Genomic DNA, 26,047 nt, shown 5'->3' with positions numbered 1-26,047 from the left:
GGCAATTCACCTTGCTAGTGACACGTGCACCTTAGGCCAGCAACGCTGTAGCAGCATGACTCGGCAAGAACTGCCTCCCCAGCCTGAGGCCAGTCCTGCTATACTGGTTCTTGTGTTCGTTGGCCTGATCATGATTAGGCGGCCGAAGCTGGTAACCGTGCCCATTTACGACCCACAAACATTTCTTATCCTGTCTTTCTATCTTCTACACCTGGCTCTGCTCCTTTCCTTCTGGGCCTTTATTAGGGGGAGGTAACGAAATTTACGATGAGGCGGTCCGGGTCTTGAATGAAGAATTGACATGGGATTATGATGGACTAGTGGGAACCCCTCATTCGTAATGTTTTGACATCAGATACTGTTGACGATTCCTGTGCAACGCCAAATATTTATTGTTTAAGACACGAATGTTTAGAACTGTGGTAACATGTAAAGAATTTGCCTGAAGCCCAATATTTAGTATATAAGGAGCAATCCTCTTTGTACAAATCGAACAGGCTCCTAGATACTGCCCATGTGTAGTTTCTGTGACTTCTGTGTCCCTGCAGTAATAAACCTTTGGTCTTTGACGCCACCATCGAGAAGCCCGTGTTTCTGTTTGTTTGTGTACCAAGACAGGTTGAACTCCGGGGTCTTCGGGTGTTGTCCCTGACACCTCTGGACGGAAACTAAAAAGTCCAGAACTCCAGCAGTATTGAGTCATTTTATCCCGGCTGGGATTTAGGAGTGGCTGGGGCTCCGGCGCTTCTGTCTTGGAGATCGGTAGTCCGGCGGGATCACCCGGTGGCATTTGGTGTGTTTGAGTGCTCTGACGCTGCCCCGCACTTCCGCGTCTTTTGCAGGCTCTCCGCATCGTTGTGTGGAGGCGGAGTGCCGGTTTGGGCGCTTTCGCGTTCGAAGCGACGCGCAACGAAGATTGAGTTGCTCTGCCCTTCAGCCCCTGTGTTTGTTTGTTTTGGACCCTCGTTTGGCCATAAGAAAGGAAGGCTCTCGTTGCTTTGGCTATTGGAGGTTTTTTTAGTCGTTTTCACGACTTTTTCCTCCTCTTCCCCCCCTTGGCCTCCGTTGGTTTCAGTTCCCTGAAGCAATCCCCTGCTGCTTCGCCCTATCTCCCCCTGGTTCCCCTCCCCCCCATTATCTGCCTGCCGGACTCAGCATCTACTCCTGGACGGAGCACTCCACCAGGCGATTATTACAGCTTCTGTGGGTAAGGAGGAGTGTTACAGGGAGGTGTGTGTGGGGGGCATGAGAAGAGAAAGAGGGCTTGTATATTGGGGATATTGACATTGTGTTGTTTTTCTTGTGTGGCAGACGGCGATTTGGCCAATCCCCTGTAATACAGCACGTGGAGTTACATGGTCCTGGCAGAAGGACTCTTTCCCTTGGAGAAGAAGACCTGGGATCCCTTGTTTGTCCTTCCCTTATTCCCGCCCCCTGTCCCTAACCAGTTCGTTGGTTCATGGTATTGTTTACGGTGTGAGCCACGGAGTGGTGGGTTCAGGGGAACGGGGTTGTCTTCGCTCCTGCAGTGTATGGGCATAGGTGGGCAGGAGCCAACAAAATAACGAGCCCACGTAATAATTGCACTGCCTGAGCGAAGATGGATGAGGATGTGGGTGCTACGGCGGGTACATCCCCCACTTTACAGGATGTCATGGGCGCTTTGACTGCACTTCAAAGCCAGATCCATGATTTACGACAGGAAAATGTGGCCATGAAGCAGGAGGTTGGGGCACTGCTTAGTAGAGAAAGGGTGCAGCTTAGGACACCTCAGACCCCGGTAATACAACCAGCCACATTTCAATACACAGGTGGGCCAGGGCAGGGAGCTAGTGGGGGGGTACCAGTATCAGTTACTGTGAACACTCCTGTACCTGTACCATTGGCGCCACCAGAGAGGTTTGCAGGGGATAGCGCCAAGTTTGGCACTTTTATGAACCAATGCCAACTGCACTTCATGTGCAAACCAACTGCTTTTCCCAATGATTCGGCCAAAGTGGCGTTTACGATATCATACCTGGCTGGCACAGCGGCACAGTGGGCTATACCCCTAGTGGATAGGGATGATCCGGTGTTGACTAACTATCCGGCATTTAAAGAACTGATGCGCGGGTTGTTCGCGAAACATGCCTTTATGCAGGCAAGTGACGCAGAACTTCTGAAACTAAGACAAGGACGCCAGGACCTCCTGATATATATTTCCACCTTTAATCGGTTGGTGTCGGAGACACACTGGCCCGAGGATAAGAGAACATCTTTGTTCTATCAGGGATTATCCGAAGATCTTAAGGACATAGTCTCACAGATAGTGGACCCCCCACTTGATTGCGCAGCCTTTATCGATCTGGTGGTTAAGTTGAACCATCGCTTGGCGGAGAGACGGGGGGAGAAGAGTCGTTACCAGGTGTCTCGGGGAGGGTTTGTGAAGCCTGATCATAAGCCCCTGGGAGCTGGTGAGACAAAGGGTCTCTCTGAACCGATGGAGATAGGTGGAGTAAGGGGGCCTTTGTCCGATGAAGAAAAGAAACGAAGGCGTGAGATGGGTCTGTGTCTGTATTGTGGCCAGGGTGGGCACTTTGCGAGGGAATGTCCCGTGAAACCCTCAGGATCCTCCTATGGGAAGAAGGTGGCCTGTTTGTACCATGAACGGAAGGAGCGACAGTACGAGGTGCTTGGGGTAGTTGACAGGGCTCCTAGACATTTCATCATTAATGCGCATTTGGTACTTGGAGGAGAGAGTAGAGTGCCAGTGTCGGTATTGTTGGATTCGGGGGCTACGGGGAATTTCCTTGATATCACTTTGGCTGATAAATTGAAGGTTCCCTGTTGCATAAAAGATCAACCCGAACCCGTGCGGGCGATTGATGGCACAGAATTAACATCTGGTTCAATTACAAAGAGGACTATGCCTCTGTGCCTGGTATGCGAGAACGGACACTCCGAGATGGTGTGTTTTGATCTCATTGATGCTCCCTCATTTGGGATGGTTTTAGGTGTGCCGTGGTTGCAAGAGCACAACCCCAGGATAGATTGGGCACAAAGGCTGGTGTCTCTTGATTCCTTGTATTGTATAAAACATTACTACAGAGATGCAGGGGAAAAGGAGTTGCCATTATCTTGTGCTACTACTGACATGGATGCAATACCTTTGCAATACCAGGAGTATAGGGAGGTGTTCGATGTAGAAAAGGCGCAGGGTTTACCTCCACATAGGTCATTCGATTGTAAGATCGATCTTATTCCTGGGGCGCCCCTTCCTTGTAGTAGAGTGTATGCCCTCTCCGAACCGGAGGAGCTGCACCTGAAGGTGTATCTCGACGAGATGTTGCGTCTGGGGTTTATCCGTCGATCATGTTCGCCTGTCTCTTCGGCTATCTTTTTTATTCCGAAGAAGGAAGGTACTCTGCGGGCATGTGTGGACTATCGCACGTTAAACAAAGCCACCATCAAGAACAAGTACCCTCTTCCACTCATCCCCGTGTTGTTAGATCAGCTTCGCAGCGCAAAGGTGTTCACCAAGTTGGACTTGCGGGGCGCCTATCACTTGGTGCGTGTGAGAAATGGGGATGAGTGGAAGACGGCTTTTAAAACGAAGCATGGCCTTTATGAGTACTGTGTAATGCCGTTCGGGCTGTGTAATGCACCGGCGGCATTCCAGTACTTCATAAACGAGGTGCTTCGGGAGTTCTTGGATCGGAGTGTGATAGTATACCTGGATGATATCTTGATTTTCTCTGAGACAGGGGTTGAGCACCAGCAGCATGTGATCCAGGTCCTACGCAAGTTGCGGGAGCATAACCTATATGCAAAACTGGCGAAATGCCAATTTAGCACTACGCAGGTGGAGTTCCTTGGGTTTGTGGTGTCTGCCGGAGGGGTTCGGATGGATCCAAGAAAGATCGAGGCCATACTCACCTGGCCAGTTCCAACGTCTGTAAAACATATACAGGTGTTGTTGGGATTCGCCAATTTTTATAGGCGTTTTATCTCTCATTTTTCGGACATCGTGGCTCCCCTGACTCAGCTTTTGCGAAAGGGTGTACCTTTTGAGTGGTCCACAGAGGCGCAGGGGGCTTTCCAGCGGCTGTTGGGTGCGTTTACATCGGCACCTGTGTTGATCCATCCTGACCCGGCTCTGCCATTTTTTGTGGAGACGGACGCATCGTTGTGTGCAGTTGGTGGAGTACTGTCCCAGAGAGAGGTTGAGACTGGGTGTATGCATCCTATTGCTTTTTTCTCCAAGACCCTGCTGCCTGCGGAGCGTAATTACACAGTGGCAGAAAGGGAGCTGTTGGCGGTTAAATTGTCCTTTGAGGAATGGAGGCATTATCTGTGGGGGGCGAGGCACACCGTTACCATTTACACGGACCATAAAAATCTGGAGTTTTTCCGTTCAGCGCGAGCCTTGACACCACGCCAAATGCGGTGGGTTCTCTTTTTTAATGAGTTCGATTTCATTATTACATATCGGCCGGCAGCGCAGCAGGTTAAGTCTGATGCCTTATCTCGTATCCATGTAGACTCCAGTGAACAGGGTAAGGAGAAGGAGAGTAGGCCTATGATATCTGAAGACAGGATTGTCGGGGTGGTGGATGGGGAAGCGTTCACTGCGTCGGTAAAGAACCAGTTGCGCAGGATGGATCTTACGCCTTGGGTGTCTTTGCCCCAGGCATCGTTCCGGGATGACTTATTGTATTATGAGGATCGGTTGTTTGCGCCCCCTTCATTGAGAGATCAGGTCATGGAATGGTGCCATTCATCTGCCCTGGTGGCGCATCCTGGGATCCCAAAGACGAAGGAGATGTGTGCTAGGTGGTTTTGGTGGGAATCGTTGGCTAGGGATGTTCAGGGGTATGTTACGGCTTGTCCGGTATGTGCTATCAGTAAGCCCTAACATAGTAAACCATCGGGTCTGCTGAAGCCTCTGGAAGTCCCTCCTTCACCTTGGCACACCATCAGCATGGATTTTGTGACTGAGCTACCTTCTGTTTCTGGGTTCACTGCTATTTTGGTTGTGGTAGACTTGTTTACCAAGATGGCCCATTTTATTCCTCTTCCGAAGATTCCTACCGCCAGAGAGATGGCTTTGGTTTTTATGTCTTCAATCGTGCGAATACATGGGTTGCCTTCTGCCATGGTGACAGATAGGGGGGCTCAGTTCGTTTCCCATTTTTGGAGGGAATTGTGTGCAGTGTTGCGGGTGGACGTCAGATTGTCAACTGCATATCATCCACAGTCTGACAGCCAGACCGAGCGCACAAACCAGACTATGGAACAGTACCTTAGGTGTCTGACGTCATCACTGGCATGTGATTGGGTTATGGCTCTTCCCATCGCCGAGTTTGCATATAACAACAGTCAGCACTCGGCCTTGGGCATGACACCCTTTTTCTGTTCATTAGGTTACCACCCCAGGGCATTGGCTATTCAACCCACTGGGCATGTGCCAGCCATAGATGATGTGTGTGGTCGTTTGGGCAAGATATGGGATGTTGCCCGGGAGCAGTTGTTAGCAGCTAAGGCTGCTATGAAGTTGCATGCGGACAAACATCGTGTTCCTGCGCCTGTTTATCAGGTGGGAGACCAGGTATGGTTGGCTACGAAAAATCTGAGGCTTGAGGGCTCTCGTAAATTACAACCCAGATATGCGGGACCGTTCCCAATAGTACAGATCATAAACCCTGTGGCCATGAAATTAGAACTGCCCAGTGACTATAGGGTTCATCCCGTATTTCATACGTCCCTACTAAAGCCTTATGTACCTTCCTCACAGGTCCTGCCACCTCCTCCCCCTATTCTTGTGGATGGACAGAAGGAGTTTGAGGTCCGGGCTATCCTGGATTCAGAAAGACGCAAGGGACGTCTGTTCTATCTGATAGATTGGAAAGGGTATGCCCCTGAGGACCGGACTTGGGAGCCGGCTGGGGGAGTACACTCCCCTCGTCTTGTTCGTATGTTCCATCGTCAACATCCATCTAAACCCTGCCCTGTGGGGAGGATCGTTGGGAGGGGGTACTGTTAGGAACTTGCCTTGGCCCTTCACAGTCCTCTTTCTCTTGCCATGTATAACGAAGCCCATGTGACGCTAGGTGGGGTTAAAAGGCTGATTCCCCCTGTCTCTGGTGCTCGTTATCTAGCATTGTGGTTCCTGTTCCTAGCTGAGAGTTGTATTTTGTTTGGGAATACCGATTTAAATCACGGGCTCGTGATATTCCCTGTATTGTGTTTCTGACTCTACATTTTCCCTTTGGATTTCCCTGGTCCTGCCCTTGTGTGTGTGGGGTTTTTTGGTAGCCTGTGTTTGTCTGTTTTGTCTTGTTCCGTTTTGTTTATATGTTTTAGGTGCAGTTCCAAGTCCTTGGGCAGTATTGAGTCATTTTATCCCGGCTGGGATTTAGGAGTGGCTGGGGCTCCGGCGCTTCTGTCTTGGAGATCGGTGGTCCGGCGGGATCACCCGGTGGCATTTGGTGTGTTTGAGTGCTCTGACGCTGCCCCGCACTTCCGCGTCTTTTGCAGGCTCTCCGCATCGTTGTGTGGAGGCGGAGTGCCGGTTTGGGCGCTTTCGCGTTCGAAGCGACGCGCAACGAAGATTGAGTTGCTCTGCCCTTCAGCCCCTGTGTTTGTTTGTTTTGGACCCTCGTTTGGCCATAAGAAAGGAAGGCTCTCGTTGCTTTGGCTATTGGAGGTTTTTTTAGTTGTTTTCACGACTTTTTCCTCCTCTTCCCCCCCTTGGCCTCCGTTGGTTTCAGTTCCCTGAAGCAATCCCCTGCTGCTTCGCCCTATCTCCCCCTGGTTCCCCTCCCCCCCATTATCTGCCTGCCGGACTCAGCATCTACTCCTGGACGGAGCACTCCACCAGGCGATTATTACAGCTTCTGTGGGTAAGGAGGAGTGTTACAGGGAGGTGTGTGTGGGGGGCATGAGAAGAGAAAGAGGGCTTGTATATTGGGGATATTGACATTGTGTTGTTTTTCTTGTGTGGCAGACGGCGATTTGGCCAATCCCCTGTAATACAGCACGTGGAGTTACATGGTCCTGGCAGAAGGACTCTTTCCCTTGGAGAAGAAGACCTGGGATCCCTTGTTTGTCCTTCCCTTATTCCCGCCCCCTGTCCCTAACCAGTTCGTTGGTTCATGGTATTGTTTACGGTGTGAGCCACGGAGTGGTGGGTTCAGGGGAACGGGGTTGTCTTCGCTCCTGCAGTGTATGGGCATAGGTGGGCAGGAGCCAACACTAACATAGAACCGAGTGGAAGTATTTTTGCCCTCAACGGGAAAGATAACTAAAATGTGTGTCTTCAATGTAAACATCATGGATGGCATGGGATTGTGCTGATTTTTCTGTGTTTTGTCGATTTGTTGGGGTGTATAACTGAACTGATGTTCCTCTGTCTTCCATTGCTTTTAGGTGCACAAGACTCAAGAGAACCACCAGTGCCAGGAAGAAGTCCTGCAGCGGTGTGTGTGTGCAGCATAACGTCACGCGACATCACGTCTGGACACAGACAACTCTGCAACTCGTGCAACTGCTGCCTGCTGTTCTGACCTGCTCTGAAGAAGATGGCCCCAAAAAAAGTTACCCGTAGCTCCTCTAGCAAGAAAGGTGCCTGTAAGGAGCAGAAGAAGCAAGTTACCAAGGAGACTGGTGTGCCGGCCGCCCCTTTTTTTGGGAGTAAAAAAAAGTATGCCTGCAGCAGCAGCGGGATCTGCTGGGGACCAAGCTGGCAGCAGCACCCCGGCTCCATTGGGCTCAGTGCCACCACCACCACCACGCCAACTTAAGTCCAAGCCCTTGAGTGCTGCAGAGGCAGCCAGTATAGTTCTTCAATCACCATCGACCAGTGATGTTGGCTCATCGCAAGAAAGCAGCAGCAATGTCCCTCAATCAACACAGGTTGTTGTAGCTCATCTGACGAGTGTTGAACAACCACAGCCGCAACAACAATCACATGTGCAAGTACAAGCCCAAGTACATGTGGAAGGAGAGGCAGCGCAAGGAGATGCGCAAGCAGAGGTGCATGGAGGGTCACAAGTGCCCACAATAGTTGTTCCTCCCGAAGTAGGGGCACATCAGGAAATCGACAATCAAGGCGAGGTATCATTTGAGGAAGACACTCCTCCTGATGATCATTCATTGTCTTCCACACCCCTAGCAAGGAAGAGATCAAGGGTGGTGTCTACATCTTCTTCAAGCACACCTCCTTCTGATGATACGGATCAAAATTGGGAACCAGCACCACTGCCGTCTGAGAGTGAGGCACACCATGATCTGACAAAGGTAGTTAAGCGTAAAAGGAAGCTCGTCCAAAGTCTCAGACTTATGGAGTGTGATGATGAGGCTGAACAAGAAGTGGCGGATACTGCTGCTGATGAAGACTCTGACAACGACGACCGGAGTCATCATAAAGGTCACTGCAGCCCCAGCGGGCATGCAGCAAACAGACATTTTGACCCTAGCCCGAAAAGCTGCTGAGCGTGATGATGATGATGTTGTCGACGAGGAGGCAGTGGAAACACCACCACAATCATTGGAGTTAAGTAGTACACCAACTCGTACCGCTTCCATATTTCTTTCTGGCAAGAAGGGACCTCCATCCACCTAGACCTTAATTAGTGGCGGTGAAAGTGCACAACGTACAAAAGTTGGGCAATCCAGATCCTCCACTTCATCTGGCATTAGCAGCATGACCACCACCATCAGTATCGTCGCCTCCTCCGGCCCCCACAGACACTTCAAGTCCCCAGTTTGGGACTTCTTTACTGTTTGCCCACAAAGGGAAAAGTTCGCCATTTGTACCATTTGTAAGCTTGCAGTTAGTCGTGGTAAGTTAGGTACCAACTATGGTACCGGAGGCCAGAGAGGTCATCTTAGGAGACAGCACACTGTCCAATGGTTTGCGCACCTAAAGGCGATCAAGGAATCCCGAATTGGAAGTCAAGAAAACGTTGATGTTTCATCTGATGATGACGAGGAGGAAGAAGACGTGTCAAACACTTCACTTACACCCAGTACCCCTGTCAGCAGCACACCCCGTGTGAGGCACACTAAGAGTGTTGGAGCGAGTGAGACACCAACGCGCAAAAGTTCACCAGCGAGCATAATTGGGTCAACAAAGTCATTATCATCCCGTAAATGCTTGGTCCAGGGCAACATTAGAACCATGTTTTCTTCAGACGCGCCATATGAACGCAACCACCCACTGACGCGTCTGTATAACACTAAGCTGGCTAAAATGCTAGCTGTGGACCTTCTCCCTTTTTCTTTTGTAGAAGCGGTAGGTTTTCTAGAATTAGTGGCAACGCTCTGCCCTAAATGGAAGGTTCCTAGCCGGTTCTATTTTGCCAGAGTTACGGTTCCAGCACTACATGAAGATGTGCCCGGAGGCGATTGGGGCAGCTTTGCAGAAGAGTGCTGTTCACACTATACATCTGACAACAGACATGTGGACCAGTGGCGCAGGCGCTGATTACATGTGCATCACTGCACACTGGGTCTCTTTTTCAGGTGTTAATGCAAAGCTAAACGCAGGTGTTGACACAGACCAAGTTTTTAAAGCTGCTCGGAAACATGCAACACTAGCCATGTTTGGCTTGGAGAAAAGTCACACAGCAGAAAACATTTTGGACGAGTTTAACAAAAAGGTCTTTCACTGGCTGTCCCCAAAAAAACGCCAGATTGGTTATGTTTCCATGGATAATGGCGCCAATGTAGTTAAGGCCATGTCGCTGGGTGCATATTTCAGAGTGCCGTGTTTGGCGCACTGTATCAACCTGGTAGTTCAAAAATTCTTGAGTGATACAGACAGTACAGCGTTCGAGGTAATGGCCACCTGCCGCAAAATGTGCAACCATTTCAGCCATTCTTTTAAGGCCCGGAAGCATCTGAGGAGCCTGCTACTTCAACGTTGAATGCCAGTGAAAGCACTCATCCAGGAGGTGGCAACACGTTGGAACTCAACCTTCTACATGCTTGAGCATCTGTATGAGCAGTATACGGTACTCGATCACTATTTCTTAACAGAGGGTACAGCTCAGAAGGACCTGCGGATGGGTGCGGCGCAATGGGACATAGTTAAAAGCCTGACAGACATGCTTCGTCCTTTTGAGTTCTTCACGCGCGCAGTCAGCCAGGAGGACTGTAATTTGGGAAAAGCTATCCCATTGTTGTGCATGCTGGAGCACCAACTGAAGGCGGTGTCTTCTGAGTTTGAAAAAGATGAAAAAAAAAGACCCTTTTATTTTGTCGGAGAAATTATTAGAGCGCCTACGTGGTGATAAACGTCTTAAAAAGATCAAGTCAGAACAGCATTACATTTGTGCTACTATTCTGGATCCACGCTACAAAAAGGCGCTGGCAGGCCAAGCATTCTTTCCTTTTGCTGATGAAGATGTTCAAAACTACAAACATTGGCTAGCCTGGTCAGCCAAGAGGTTTGAAAAAGAACGGCAGGATATTGAAGGAGAAGGCAGTACATCAGCATCAGCATCAGCAGGCCATCCCCAGTCAAAAAAATCCACTTCTGCACCTGTGGCTGTGGCACAAGTGACCTCTCAGCCGTTAAAGACACCGGCAACCGGATCATCTGCACCACACACAACAGTAACAGTGGCTGCTGTAGAGGATTGGCTAACTTTGCTTGGGTATGGCTCTCGAAAAAATGTCACAGGCACAGCAAAAAGTAAGCAAAGTGGAGGAACCGTTGATGACCTTGAGTCGATGGTGCAGGACTATCTGAATGACTCAACAGAGGTCTTTCTTAATGATGAGCCACTGCAGTATTGGCATGGGAAAAAACAATTGTGGCCACAGCTCTCCAACCTGGCTATAAACTATTTGTCTTGCCCACTCGCAAGTGTGTCTTCTGAACGTGTTTTCAGTGCTGCTGGTGGCATTGTAACTCCCAAACGGAGCCGCCTCTCGCCCAAAAATGTGGAGCGGCTGACAATGATCAAGATGAATCAGCACCTCATACCACCAGATTACAAAGTACGAGAAAGCACGCCGCATGAAGACGAGGAGGACGGCAATGTAGATGAGGGGATTTGTTCTCTGTTCGGTGACACTGACCTCATCCTGCCTGAATTCGCAGAGTATGATGACAAAATCTTCTTCTTATTCCCTGACACCGAGCCCTGAAAATGAGACAATGAATCAATAACTTTCTTTTTCGTCCTTATTCACTTTTATTCCTGTGTGTCTGTCTTTCTTTGTTTTGCACAGTTAATTTAATTCAAACTTTAGTCACCTAATCCCAAAAACAAGCCCATCAGCAGAACTGTCTTCACTTGTTTGCTTATTGATTTGAAGGTGCCGCAGTCTACATTCCTCAGGTTCACAAGTTCTGAAGAACATGCTCCTCTATCCTCCTCCTCCAGACTCCGATTTCCCTCAAAGCAGAGGGCTGGATTACGCCCAATGAAGAAAGACTCAGCACTTGTGGGGGGGTGTTCTACTTCTTTGCGGGTGAGTTGACGGCTCTGGGCCCATTGCTGTGAAGCTCTAATAACGGATAAAAGTGTTTTGGACCAAATATGAGGCGGAAATTTCTTGCCGTTTTTGCTGACTTGCTTGCCTTTGAGGTGCTCTTTGGTGGGGTTCCGGGTGTTTGTGGGTGAGTTTTGGGGTCTGGGAGCACTGCTGCAACAGTCTAATGTTGATTGCATTTGCTTTTCAGGAAATCCATGGTGGAAAACAGGCGTTATGATGATGACCTAGCTGCACAGCGCGTTTGGACCGAAGGCCGAGAGATATTGTAAGTATGGGATTTTTCTTTTTTGCTGTTTGGGGGTGTGGTGGTCGCGTGCTTTTTTGCGGGTGGGTTGGCGGGTCTTGGGGCATTCCTGGGAAGGTCTAATATCGGATAGAAGTGTTTTGGACAAAATCCATAAGGAAAAGCCTTTTTTTTGCTATTTCTTCTGACATCTTGCTCAATGTAGCGTTTTGGGGGGCTTCCTGGTGTTTGTGGGTGGGTTGCGGGGTCTCTGTCGAAGCACTGCTGCGACAGTCTAATCTTGATTGCATTTGCTTTTCAGGAAATCCGTGGTGGAAAACAGGAGTTATGATGACGACCTAGCTGCACAGCGCGTTTGGACCGAAGGCCGAGAGATATTGTAAGTATGAGATTTTGCTTTTTTGCTGTTTGGGGGTGTGGTGGTCGCGTGCTTTTTTGCGGGTGGGTTGGCGGGTCTTGGGGCATTCCTGGGAAGGTCTAATACCGGATAGAAGTGTTTTGGACAAAATCCATAAGGAAAAGCCTTTTTTTTGCTATTTCTTCTGACATCTTGCTCAATGTAGCATTTTGGGGGGCTTCCTGGTGTTTGTGGGTGGGTTGCGGGGTCTCTGTCGAAGCACTGCTGCGACAGTCTAATCTTGATTGCATTTGCTTTTCAGGAAATCCGTGGTGGAAAACAGGAGTTATGATGATGAGACCTAGCTGCACAGCGCGTTTGGACCGAAGGCCGAGAGATATTGTAAGTATGAGATTTTGCTTTTTTGCTGTTTGGGGGTGTTGTCGCGTGCTTTTTTGCGGGTGGGTTGGCGGGTCTTGGGGCATTCCTGGGAAGGTCTAATACCGGATAGAAGTGTTTTGGACAAAATCCATAAGGCAAAACCTTTTGCCACTTTTTGTAACTTAGGGTTCGTTAGGGTTAGCCCTAGCAGCAGGATTGCATGTGTTTCGGGGTGTTCTATTGCAACTCAGTTCTGGGGTTTTAGAGCACTCTTGGAGCGATGCTGGCTATGGATACTTTTGCTTGCTTGCAAGTGGTTTGAATACAATCCACGATGGGTAAGGGTGTATTTGGGCCTACTTTTACTTTTAAAGTACGTTTTGTCACCATTTTTCTGCTAGGCCTCGTTTTTTGAGATCTGATTGGGGGTCTTCTACATTTGCGACTGGCTTTAGTAAGGGTCTTGGTGGGAGCATTGCTGGGAAGGTCAAATTTTGTTCTAAAACACAGTTTACAGTACACCTACCTTGAGGGGAAAGATCCGCTATAATATTTTGGCCATACTTATTTATCCTTAAAAAGGTGACTCAGACAGAGTACGCAATTTCAAAAATATTGTACTGTCTATTAGGGAAATCAAAGTGTGACTTTTTGCACCACACAGCTTACATACCTTATATTTATTTATCAGTGGTATTGTAATAGCACTTCCTGTTTTCCGTTCAATAATTACAGGCCGGGTTTCAGTCGACATCCGCCAGGCAGGCAGTGGACAGGGTGTCTTCTGTCAGTGGTCACCAACATTGATGGACGAAGCGTCAGCTGGAATGGAGGAGTGCCGCTAATAAGAGGAATTGTTTGCTGCATGCAACTTACTTACCAAATTCAACAGGACAACTCCAACAACATACAGAATACAGATACAGTATCCATTGTTTTCTTCTATGAGTGTGACTGCATGTGGTTAGCTTTAGTTTGTACCCAAAGATTTCTTTATCTTCAATTATTGTTTGTCCATGCTGTGCTTTTTATTTCTTCTCTCAACAAAACCTACCCAAAAAGAAACCCCCATTCCCATCCATTTTCCAAACCCTAACCCTCTTCCCCCGCGCTGTGTGGTTTTGCTTGATGTCTGACTAAATGACATCACTAATTTCACACACTTGCTGGGGAGGATAAGGTCATAGCAACAGGCTGGTGAAGGAATACGAGGATATCTTCTAGACTTACTCAGCTTCAGTACTATTTCTTGTAGTAGTAGAAGCCAATGTCAACTAAATTCAACGCAAGTACTAGTTATACTTGCAATACTTTACCATTTGTTAGGCTACATTGTGGCACCGTTCTAGTTTACTGTCACCTGCTATATTCTCGATCGTACCGTAACCGTTGTAATGCTACAGTAAGGACAAACCAGGTTTCGTTTTCTTTTTTCCCATAGGCATGCAACTGCCACTGTGTCACACCACTAGTACCACCGCAATGAGGAAATTTCATCCGCCCAGGATTGCCAACCTTAATCCCCATTTCACGTGGAGCCAGCCCTGGGCCTAGCCCTAATTTCTAACACAAATTACAGGTAAGATAAGCGTTTGGTGGGAGGTAGTATAATGGAGTATTAGGACTAGACGAGAGATTGACGGTAGTACTACTAAAGTCCTATGACTCTTCAGGAAAACAAACTTACTGTTACACCCCCACCCACCAGACTGAAAAGCAGTAAAAAACAGGTATGGTCAGATAAAGTTCAAAAAAGTATATTTATGTAGCCCTAACAAAATAATCTCCCTCAAGACCCTCCCTAACCCCAACGATTGTCTTTGAAAAGTCCCAAAAAGAACCCAACTCCCAAATCCCACCCAATAAAAGTCTCTAAAAAAAGGGCACGGGACACTCCACTACTGGAGGGTGCTGGTGAATTTTGCGGCCAGGGCATCATACTCCTTGCGGAGGGTGGCAAGTTCGAAGCAGAGGCCCTCCACCAAGTTCTTGTACCTAAGGACCTCCTGCTCCGGGTAGGACATTCGGACTCCTAGGCGGCGCTGGCGTGCCTTGCAGCTCCTGTGGGGGGCAGCTGGTCTTTTTGCTGCTTGGCGGTGGCGGTTGGCTTTGTTAGCCCGGCTCCGTACCGCTGGAGCACTGCGCTGGCTGGCAGCCCGTGGGGTCACGGAGGAGGATGCAGCTGTCCCAGTCGAGGATGTTGTGGTTGCACCGGTCGACTGCGTGTCCTCCTCCTCCTCCAGGGCCACAAGCCGCCGATATTCGGCGACAGTGGCATCCAGCCTCCGTTGCCGGGCCATTCGAGCCTGCTCCCTCCGTGATGTCGATTTGGAAGGAGCAACTATATGAAGAAAGAAAGACATAGTCTGTAACCAATGCTCCTTCACATTAATAACACAAAGTGATTGAGCCGAAAGTTGTGTCACAGTACAAGTAGCAAATTGAAAGCACAGTACATAACTATTGAGGACAGTATCTATCTAACCTCCCACTTCTGCATCCTTGCTCTAACATTAGTGGGAGTTTAATGAACAAATTCTACGACCACTATGGACTTCCATTACAGTCGACTATGACAGTACACCAGTCTTATTCTTCTTCTTCTCTCTTGTTTACGAAAATTGGTACGTTATCTTATGCAAGCCGGCAGAATGCCAGCACAGTGAACTTGCACCCGAGAAAAACAGACGCACACCATGATGAGTGAGACAGACTTGCGTTACTGTACCTGTCCAGTACATGCAGGTGGTGAAGCTGTTACTTTTCTATTACGGGTGGCACTGAGAATACTCTGTTACAAGGGCTACTGCTTAATTAATTTACCTTTCACCCTACAGTGCAAATGAGTACTAGAAAAGGAAAATGAAGAAGCTAAATAATTAGATTATCTATCACTTCACATGGGATGTATTTGATGACATATGGGATGACTTTAGGTGCTTTGCCTATTATTGAGTGAACAGTGATACACCCACACATGAATGACGTACTACTACTAAACTAAAGTTATTAAGAGAGGTACGGAGTGTCCACCGTAATAACCGGATATATGCTGTGCTTGCAGTTGCAATACAAACTACTGCTACTATTCATGGTAGTATTGGACAAATTTACAATTTCTTTTCCTTGCCTTCCCTACACTGGAACGGACGTGCGGGTGCGGTGTTACATGCTCTTCAAGGTAACACTTAGTTCATCCAGCGACCATCTACTCTCTCTAGATACACATGTGCTATCTAAGAGTCAGATAATACCATGCTCCAGGCATCCATCCATTCAAAGTATATGCACACATACAGTTTCTGTTTCACCCACCCAGGCTGTTGTCCGTCCACCCATCCTTGCTTCATCATTGACCCATTTTGGAAAAGGGGGGCTGGTGATGGACAGAGTTTCTGAATGATGCAGAATACTCTTACCAGGTCAATAGATCATGGTTTTAATCCATCACCGTTTTTTAGCTCACTGCACCATCCCAGCTCAGAACCTGGCTATATGCAAATTAGTCTGTTCCTGTCCCAGTGCATGATGGGAACAGGGCAAACCAAACTACCAAGCCAATTCTTATACTGGGAAGGAAACAAGCTTCCGGGGACCGGTTTCTGGCATCACAGCCTTCTTCGGCCCGGCTTGCTTGAATGATCATCATTGACCCAGCCATGCACCATACCATATTCTTTCCTTCCCAGCCACCTCGGGGGCCAAGCAAACACATATCATTCTTCTTTGCCAGCCATCATAAAATTTCTCGTCCTTCCACACTTACTTACACCCTTGTTTCGCTTTTCGTTCATCCCATCCATCAAGTTCATCTAAGATCTTATTGGGATTCTTCTCACCAAAAACTTCACAGCTAAGTCGAAGTACATTTCGAGGAGGCTACTACCTGGTTGATTTGTAATACACCCGTGCAGAAAGCACACTATGCAGTCTTCAATCTCAATAAGTAAGGAATATATAGCTTACCTCTTCCCGCCACCACCGTGCGAACCCTCACAGGAACGTCCGCCGGCACTTCCACCGCATCCTCCCCAGAGTCCTCGTCCAACACCACCACCTCCGCGCTGGCCCCGCCACCAGATGTTACACCTACAAAGTACATTTAAGGATGTTAGAAATACACCACTCACTACTATATAATATTTGGTCTAGGAGGAATAAAGAAATTTAAAAAAAACGAAATACAATGTAATAATTTGTAACTGTATACTCTACAGTAAAAATGTCCCTTTTTCCAGGGAAGGCTGTTGTCTTGCTGCACTTTTTGGCACAACTGATGAATGCTTGCTTTTTATTTTTAACACACAACACTTTTTCTCCTAACAGAAGCTTGACTTCTAAGAACACGATCAGGGTCAAGCTCAAGTTCAAACCAGGTGAGAGCTCAGCTCGACCACAAGAAATGTGTCCAATTAATCGTTAGCACTAAGCACTTTTCCATTTTCAGTTAAACGTTTACTTTTATGACAAAGTTGATTTTAATAAATGTGTTTAGTTTTAATAAAGCTTTTAAACTTAAATAGACTCTGTGGTTTTTGGTCCTCCAGACTAGAGTGGATGAGCTAAAGGTTTTGGAATTTTTGCAAGCATGAGTGCCTCTGACACTTCTTGACTGTGACTCCGTACTCTTGTCCTGCGTAGGATAATCTAATGATCATTGGGGATCAATCATCGGTGACTTAGGGAGCTAAATGACTCTGCCACACTATCTAGTCAGTAAGGAGATTGGGGGTTCTTCAAAGTCTGATATCACTGAGGTATGTGGAAAGAAAGTCTACCTGCGCCTATTATAATTGATAAACAATGCACTATTTAGTGTTCATAGTTCGGTTTGTGCAGATTTGTCCCTGAAACAGTAGTAGAATGGATTGTCCTCCTATCCAAACCAAAAGTAAAGTAGTATCTTATTCTTTCTTGGTGGTCATTCACCTTTTTATTGTTGGCAATTGTCAAAGCATAAACATTTAGAAGACTTGAAAAGACATTATGGACAATCCCAGAGGACTGAACTCAGTGCATAGAGCTATTGCTGACTAGAATGGGAGTCCAATGGAATTGACAAATGTGCTATCTTAGTTAGCTACACAGACAGACTAATAAGAATAATCTAGTAATACCACAGGGAGTCATAGTCGAGGCAGGATAAGAATTTAGATCCAGTCTACAAGAAGATCAAAGACGATTTAGAAAAAATCGAATGAGGAACGCTAGGAAAAAATAGGTACTCTTTATTAAAATTAAAACTTACTGGGGCCAGCAAAGGAGCCCTCGCCTGCCCGATCCTGGCCTGCATCCTCCTGAACAGCACCCTCCTCCTCCTCCTCCTGTGTCCTCTTGCCCTTGGGGGGAGCTGATGTACAACATGAAAGAAAGAAAGACCAGAAAACATGGATGAGATTTGTCAACCAAACCAAACATTTCAAAAGAACAATAACAAAATATTTTGGAGAAATAGCAAATAGATAGACAACTATTCCACGGGATATATTGACCTATCTCATGTGGTATACTACGTTATTCGTATTGCCTGATTTGCGGACCGTTGACTTTGAAAGTTCCTATGTAACTCAATAAACAGACTACTAAAAAGGTTTGCCTAGGCCTGGCAGGCAGCAGTCCGCAGCACGCGAAGTGACATACAAAGTCCATCCTGCTTGCAGATCAGTGAATACTCAAACTATCAATCCACCGACCACCACCACTATTTCTTCTTATAGCCATGTGTCTAAAGGAAGGACTGGACTTCAGTCTGTTGGGGCTGATTTAGAAGTCCCTTGCGGCTCATTTTCCTCCATTGTTGCGTGACTTTTGTGACGCAGCGGCAGAACAAAAGAGTCGCCATGGTGCGGCGTATATATAAAAAAAAACGCATATGGGAGATGCATCACGTTGTAAAGCCCTGTGCCATCAGGGGGCGTTCCGGCGCAAGGGAGGGCGTTCCTGCGCAGGAACGAATCCTAAAAGTGGCTGAGGGAAATCTACAAGATGTCAACCAGTCACTTTTAGGACAATGATGCGTGACTCAAACCCTGCGCCTGCTTGAAGCCGACGTACGGCTTGATGCAGCATTGGGGAGATAGGGCACCCCAGAGCATTGCTGGAGCTGCGCCATCGTTGGCACGCAACTCCAGCAATGCGCCGCCTTTACGGCACAGATGCGTAAGGCTTCTGTGACGTTTTGGGCCAATGGGTGGTGGTGGCATGGCGCACAATTACTGCCGCATCCCTGCTACTTTGCAGGGATGCGCCGGTAATTGAAAATATGACCCTTAGTGTCTAGCATTACGCAGTTCTTACCTTAACACTACACTCATACATAATTTCTCAGGCCAATGAAATGAACACAAAATACAAAACAAATAAGCATAGTAGCAAGCAAGGCTACTGAGAAGGAGAGCAGTGCACCTGAAATGCATAGAAGATTTTGAAATATAATTTACCTACAATGTAATCTGCAGCATTATTGCTCTTGGTAAAGAACAAAGATTTGCAAATAACAGAGCCGGATAAAACAGAGTAGTGATGAATAGCTACTACTACTCACCAAGCCCGGGGACCTCTACGCCCAGCGCGTCCAGCAAGTCCCGTTCCCGGTCCATGACATCCGTCCAGCGGTGGGTGGCCTGGTTATAGGTGCGCCGGACCCCAGAGAGCTTAAACATGGCCCGGCACACCTTCTCCCACTGCTTCCAGCGCTCCCGGATGCCATAGCCGGTTGCGATCTTGCCGCCTCCCAGGATGGTCTTGGGAAGGCGGCGCTGGACGTAGAAGATTAGTGCGCCCACCTCCTCCGCGCTAAAGATCTCCCGTGGCACCACTTGCTCCCCCCACAAACGCCCGCACGGGAGCCGGGCACGGGGTGCGGGACCCTTCCCCTTCTCAGGGTGCTTCCCGGCTCCCTTTACCATGGTCTGGGCAGAAATAAAGTTAAATGATAAAGAAGAAATAGAATAGTGAAGAAGAAAAGAAAAGAGTTTAAAAAAGTAGTTTAAAATTAACTAAAAGTAGCAGAAAACACAAAAATATAGAGCTAGAAAAATAGAGGGATAGATAATAAGTAAAATAGATCAAATAAACTTCAAACAAGCAAAGGATGGCAGAGATTCAGAGAGGATACAGAAAGCATGCCCAGAACCATAGCAATGAATGAGAAACAAGTGGCCGCGCCCATTCACGACCGCGTGGGTAAGTTCGCGCAAGATTTTCCTCGCGATCACGCGCGAAATTGTACTAGCGAGCAGCACACTTTGCGAGATTACACATAGCGGCCGGAAACGGAATTACGTCACGCAAACAAGATGGCCGCGCCCGTGTACGACCGCGTGGGTAAGTTCGCAAACGTATCACTACAAGCGCCTTGCGAACATGCAAAAAATCACGCGAACATACACGCCGCAAAAAAAAAATTCGTGTATTCGCACGCATTCGCGGCTTCCGAAATCGATCTCGCACGGATTCGCGCCCCGCAAATCGCGCGAAATTGCAGAAAAACGATTTTTGCTAAACTGAAAGCAATCACCAGGTGCAAAAGTTCAAACTTAACATTAGTAACCATTCACTCTAGTGCTTCCTGAGGGGCCCCTCCAGAGTTCAGTTGCCTATTTGCAACTATTCTATGACCCTGCTATGACCCAAACAGCAGGCTCATAGAATAGCTACAAGTAGACCATAAAGGTCCTGTGAAAAAAAATTGCACTGCAACAGAAAGCAAATTACAGATAAGGAAGGAAGCAGGTGCCAGCCAGACTGAAAGTTTCAAAATTACTGACACATTAATCACCCCCAAATTAATTCATGGCAGTTGAAGAAGGGCAGGTGTGCTTGCTTTCACTGCAACAGAAAGCAAATTACAGATAAGGAAGGAAGCAGGTGCCAGCCAGACTGGAAGTTTCAAAATCACTGACACATTAATCAACCCCAAATTAATTCATGGCAGTTGAAGCAGGGCAGGTGTGCTTGCTTTTTTTCACCCCCATAATATACAGTGATAAACAAACCTAATGGGTGGCAGTGAGGATGTACCAGAGGGTGGCATGGGTGTACCAGAGGGTGGCAGTGGTGAAACAGAGGGTGCTGTGAACCTGTGATGATAAACCAGACGTAGAAACAACATAGTCGCGGCCGTTGCGAGCCGAAAAGTAAGTTCGCAATTGCGAAATGGTCCACAAATCCTCGCGAACGCGCGCCAACACAAAAAACGTAAAAATCCGCAAATCCGCGAGAGTTCGCGTATTTTTGCGGATTGCGAATCCGTAAATTCGCAAATTCGCGTACGCGAGATCCGCTAGATCCGCCCATACTTAGTATAGACCTTTATTCTCACCGAGCTCTCCTTCTCTTGCCTGACATGTTCTTATTTGCCATACTATCATCGACTCAGTCCTAACCTGCTTTTACATATGGGCGGTCAACATTTTTCATGAAATATGCAACATTTTGTAAAAAATTATGTGAAATTATGCCTATTGCGTGAAATGCACTTGGCCAATAATTTTCATGAAATTTGAACATAAGTAATTACATAACTCACGTACAAAAGACATCAAGTGTCCTGCTCTCTCTGAGGGCACCCACCCCCATCCCTTTTCCAGGCCTGACTCTGACTGAAGAGAAACAATGTAACTTGTTACTTTGTTTCTCTTCAGTCCTGGGTCAACGTGAGGAGCTAAGAGCAGGCTGCAGACTGCAGCTGCTTAAGAGCAAACCTCTCACAGCTCTCTAAAGAAGACTGGACGCCCTGCACCGCGGGGGCTGCGGGGTGTTTTTTACGCCCCTGCAGCACGGAAGGTTCATTGCAAGGAGCATGAGTGCAGTGTGGTTGCTGTGAGTTCAGAGTGAGCAGTGTGCATGTTGGGCACAGGGTAAGAGCAGGATGAATAGTGTGAGTGGAGGGTAACATCATGAGTGCAGTGTGATTGCTGTGAGTGTATGGTGAGTGGTGAAAATGACAAGTGAGTGGAGTGTTATGTGTGTGCAGGATGAACGGTGTGCTTGTGTGAATGCAGGGTAGGAGAAGGATGAATGATGTGAGTGCATGGTGAGCTGGGTAAGTACAGTGTGATCACTGTGAGTGCAGGGTGAGTATGAAAGTGAAGGGTGAGCGGTGCGAATGAGGAGTGAGTTGTCTAAATGCAGAATGCATTTCCAGACACCTAGAGAAATACAGCATTGTATTGACAGCTGGCGTAGGGTTTGAGATATAAATTAAACTAATGCTATTATGGCTTCAATCAGGGCTGGAGGGTGGAGGAAAGTAATAATGTGCTAATCCTGCAATAAACTTTCAGTCTCTTGATCAGGGTTGCCAGCTGTTAGACCTGTCTGCTTCTGAGAGTCCCCTCACCACTATGATTTCTTTTGTTCCCCTGTACCTCCCAAAATTTGTCGCTTTTCTTTGTCTGCCAGGACTTTTTATGTGTTGTTTCATGGGGTTAGATGTTCCTTGACGCCCAGTTGCTCACAAGGTTTGTGGCACCTATTTACAAGGCACCTGTCGAAACCTGTGGCATTACAAACTGGGGTTGTCAACCTGAATATATGGCCCTAAAATGGTGGACACCCTTTTTCCCTCATGTGAATGACTCCCATTGGAGCCTCCATGAACCTTGGCCTTTTGAGGTTTTGGCGCCCTTTGTTTGGCGCGCATTCCTGATAGGAATTCCTTTATTTCCCTCAGGTACACAAAATGGCTGCTCTAGAACCATAGTACGGTGGCTGGTAGTGCCCTAAATACACCTCAAAAGTCCCATGTCATTGTCACAGCCAGGGAAGGTTCTAGAACCTTCTGGCTCGTGCCAGCACCTCAGGACACTGGCTATAAAAGGCCCAGTCCCTGGCGGCCATTTTCGAAGAAGATGATGAGATTGAGATTCCTGACTTGACACCAGATTGACACCTGCCCTGTTGACCCCTGAGGTGGCTGGTAGCGCAGGCAGTAGAGTAGCAAAGGTCATTGGCGTTGATTCTGACTGGCGTTCCAGTCAACTGCGTGAGCGGTGACCTTGCGCCTACAGCTCCTGCCCAGCGAGTGCCTCATTACCCCCAAAGACTGTGGCCAGATTTGTGTGCCTCCCCGCCCCTCCCCCAGTGGTGAATTGCGACAGATTTCACGAGTCGCGAGGCGAGAGCAAGTTCGCCGCGACCGCGATCGTCAACAGTGCCCCCCCTTCGCGACAGGCGCCTCTAGAGGGGAGCTCGGACGTCTCCGAGCCCCATCGGCGTAGAGCGCTTCCTGCGTGGACTGAAGGTGAGGTGGTGCGCCGGGGCGGGGAAAGGCCGGCCTTCGTTGGGCGGGACTATCGTCTCTGCCACTCCCCAGTGACCCGGGAGCTGTAGCTGTGGGCGGGAACTCCCCTCGTATGCGGAAGTCGGAGGGAGGTCTGTGGAGCCCCTGAGGACCCCATCGCTGGCGTGCGAAGCGCCGTGCCCTGGCTGAATCGCTTCCCGATTGCAGCCGATGTGAGGTGGCCCATTCCTTCAGGTGGGGTGCAGCGTTGTAAAGGAACTGTGAACCGGCATTGATTTGACTGAGCGCGAAGGTTGTGTGATCTCTCCGGCAGCCCGTTCGTCAGTCTAAAGACTCTGAACTGGTGCCGCCTGAGTGCTAGCGGTGACAAAGCCTGTAGGCGTGCATAGACTCCACCGGCAAGCAGAGGTCTCATCCCGGTGGCAGCCGAGCGCAAATGAAGTATTCACTGTATTTCCTTGCTTTTTAGATACACGCGCATTCTCCCTGAATGAACCTTAAAGAGTCCCAAAACTCATTCTGTGCCCAGAGAAGCCCGTATACCTTAACCTTGAAACCAACATAAACTGTAAGAGTTATCTTTCCAAACTGAAACGTATTGCAAGTGTAATGTTCCTGAAGTATTTAATTGGTGGCAGCGATACCAGAATGAACATGTGTTTGTTTAGTTAAATGAACCAGTATTTATTCTGCTAGGCAAAAGTGATATTCATCCTATTTATTCGTGATACTCATTCCTGTTATTTATTCTACTTATTGATGCTAGTGATGCTATTTAATCTTGATATTATTTATAATATTGCTTATTACAGTATTGAAACCCAAAACTTTGTGACCAAAAGAAATGTATATGTGCTTTCCCAAACAACCCTATTCTCAACAGAGAACTTTTACATAAAGGAATCGTATTTTTCTACAACAGTGTTGTGGTGTCCTTCTTTTTGGTGTGACTGCGCAGGGAGTTATTATTGGGTCAAAGCCGGCTTAACACGACAGCCCCCACTTGCCTTGACGCTTGAGCCAAGCTACCCCCTTTGTGCTGGGCTTGCCCATCGCAGGTCCAACACCAGCTAATCGAATTTCTACCTGCATCACCTGTATTTTGATGTCCCAGCCAGTACAAAATAAGCAAAATAAGCAAAAGCTGGTATTTTTAGCACTTATCTGCACATATTTAAAATGAAAAATGTAAATAGAAAGCAATTTTAAATGTTTATCTTGCCCTCCTGCTGCAGGGGCTTTGAGTGAGGGGGCAGGGCTGCAGAGCAGGGGAGGAGTGGTAGAACCCTCCTAAGTCCGCAATGACCTTTTGGCCGGCCCTCTTGGGCCGCCCAAAAGAGTCATGCGCACTCTCTCTATTCTCCATGCAGACTGCATTACAGCTTGCATGGAGAACATGCTCAAGCCCCCTGTCCCTGACTAAGCGCAGAATCACGGTGCTCAGACCAATCACAATGCTGCTTTGCTTTCTGTTTCTGGAGTCCGACGCAGGAGAGCCGGAACAGAGATGTGGTACCTGGCAGCAAGGTAAGTGTTTATTTTTGTAAAACAAATTCACAATGCGACCCATGCCCTGTCGTGCCCCCTCTCCTGGCGCTCGCCCCGCCAACCGCAAACCGTCGGTGGTAGCTCGCAGAGGGAGTGCTGCGGGAGGTGGGGCAGGGTGGGGGGTAGTGGAGTCGAACATACGACGACAAGGAATAAAGTAAGTCAATTATTAAATAAAACTATTGATCATGAAAAAGAGGGGCCTACCCTAAGTTAATTACACTGTATTTGACATAAGCCTACAACAGAATTCTATGCCCATTTTCACTTGACAGACAGTCTCTACTAATCTGATGGTTAAGTGTTACATGGGGGTTAACCCAAATAGGGAGCCTCAGACAGATCAGACCCAGTTTTACAAGATCTTCACTATCATCAAGGCCAATCTCCTTCCGGCAAATTTAAAGGTGAAGAGGGTGGGACAGAGAGAAGACACCTGCAAAAGCGATTCTCTTCTACCTGTAATGACAAACAGTTAGAAGAACACATACAACAGCCCCATTGATGAACGTATGTACACACTGGCTTTTGTACACCTCAAGGAGGCGGATGATAGGTTTCCCACCTACAGAAAATGATAAATTAAAAATAGCTCCTACAGCTTGACTAAGCTTCAGACAGCTGTTAGCAATTAAAATTTTAAAAAAACCTTAGAAATTCACTGAAAAAAAACAAAGGTTTCGGGAATGCCATAGACATATTACATCACTCATGACATGGTCACCAGGACAGCTTCTTGGCCCCCAAGGTCCCTCTGGAGGCAAGGGGAGTTTATCCTCCAATTAGTAGTGTGCCAGGAGGCACATTTGCAGTGGTGGAGAAAGGGGCGTGGCCTCTTACAACCTCTCAGCAATCCTGCTGTGTGGGATCTACTGGGGGTGACAGGAGGGGTAGTTTGCCCCCAAGGATGTCCTACCCCTCCTATTAACTTCAGTAAGTTCCATACAGCAGGATTACAGAGTTCTGATAGCACGCCATGCCCTCTTTCACCACCACTCTGCAAATGCACCTTGGTTGAGGGCTGAAGTCCCATTCACTGGGGAGGGTTCTTAGGGGCCAACTAGCCCACCTGTTACCTCTAGTAAGCCCCAGACAGTGGGATTGCTGACAGATGGATGCAGGCCATGCCCCTTTCTCCACCACTCTGCAAACACACCTCCTGGCACACTACTGGTTGGGGGATGAAGTCCCTTTGCCTCTTGAGGGTCCCTGGGGGCCAACAAGCCCTCCTGTTACCTCCAGTAAGCCCCACACAGCTGGATTGCTGAGAGGTGATCAGAGGCCATGCCCCCTTTCTCCACCACTGTGCAAACACAACTCCTGGTGCACTGTATGGGGCTTTCTGGTGGTAACAGGTGGGCTAGTTGGCGCGTAAGGACCCTCAGGAACAAAGGGGAATTCATCCCCAACCAAGAGCGTGCCATGAGGCGCATTTGTAGAGTAGTGGAGAAAGGGGACGGGGCCACCGGGGAATTAACAGCTTTGTTTTTTTTATTTTAGGAATTGGGGCTGTGTGGCTCCCTTTCCTTTGACCCTTTTGGGCCCCAGGTACCCCATGCCCCAGGGCCTGACCCATTTTTAATTTGTTATTACAACAATAAACCAGGCCGGGGGCTGTGTGGCCCCCTCCCCAGGCCAATTTTGGCCTGGGGACCCCATCACCGGGGCCCGACCATTTTTTTAAAGGAGGGGGAACATGTGGCCCCCCTACCCTGGGCCAGTTTTGGCCCCGGGACCCCGTTCCCTAGGGCCTGCTCTGTATTTAATATTTGTTTTGATAATGGAGGGTGGCTGCGTAGCCTCT

The sequence above is a fragment of the Lissotriton helveticus genome, chromosome 7 (genome assembly GCF_964261635.1).
Source record: "Lissotriton helveticus chromosome 7, aLisHel1.1, whole genome shotgun sequence".
In the NCBI taxonomy this organism is placed as follows: domain Eukaryota; kingdom Metazoa; phylum Chordata; class Amphibia; order Caudata; family Salamandridae; genus Lissotriton; species Lissotriton helveticus.
The sequence above is the reverse complement of the archived record's forward strand: the minus strand, read 5'-3'. Positions refer to the sequence as shown.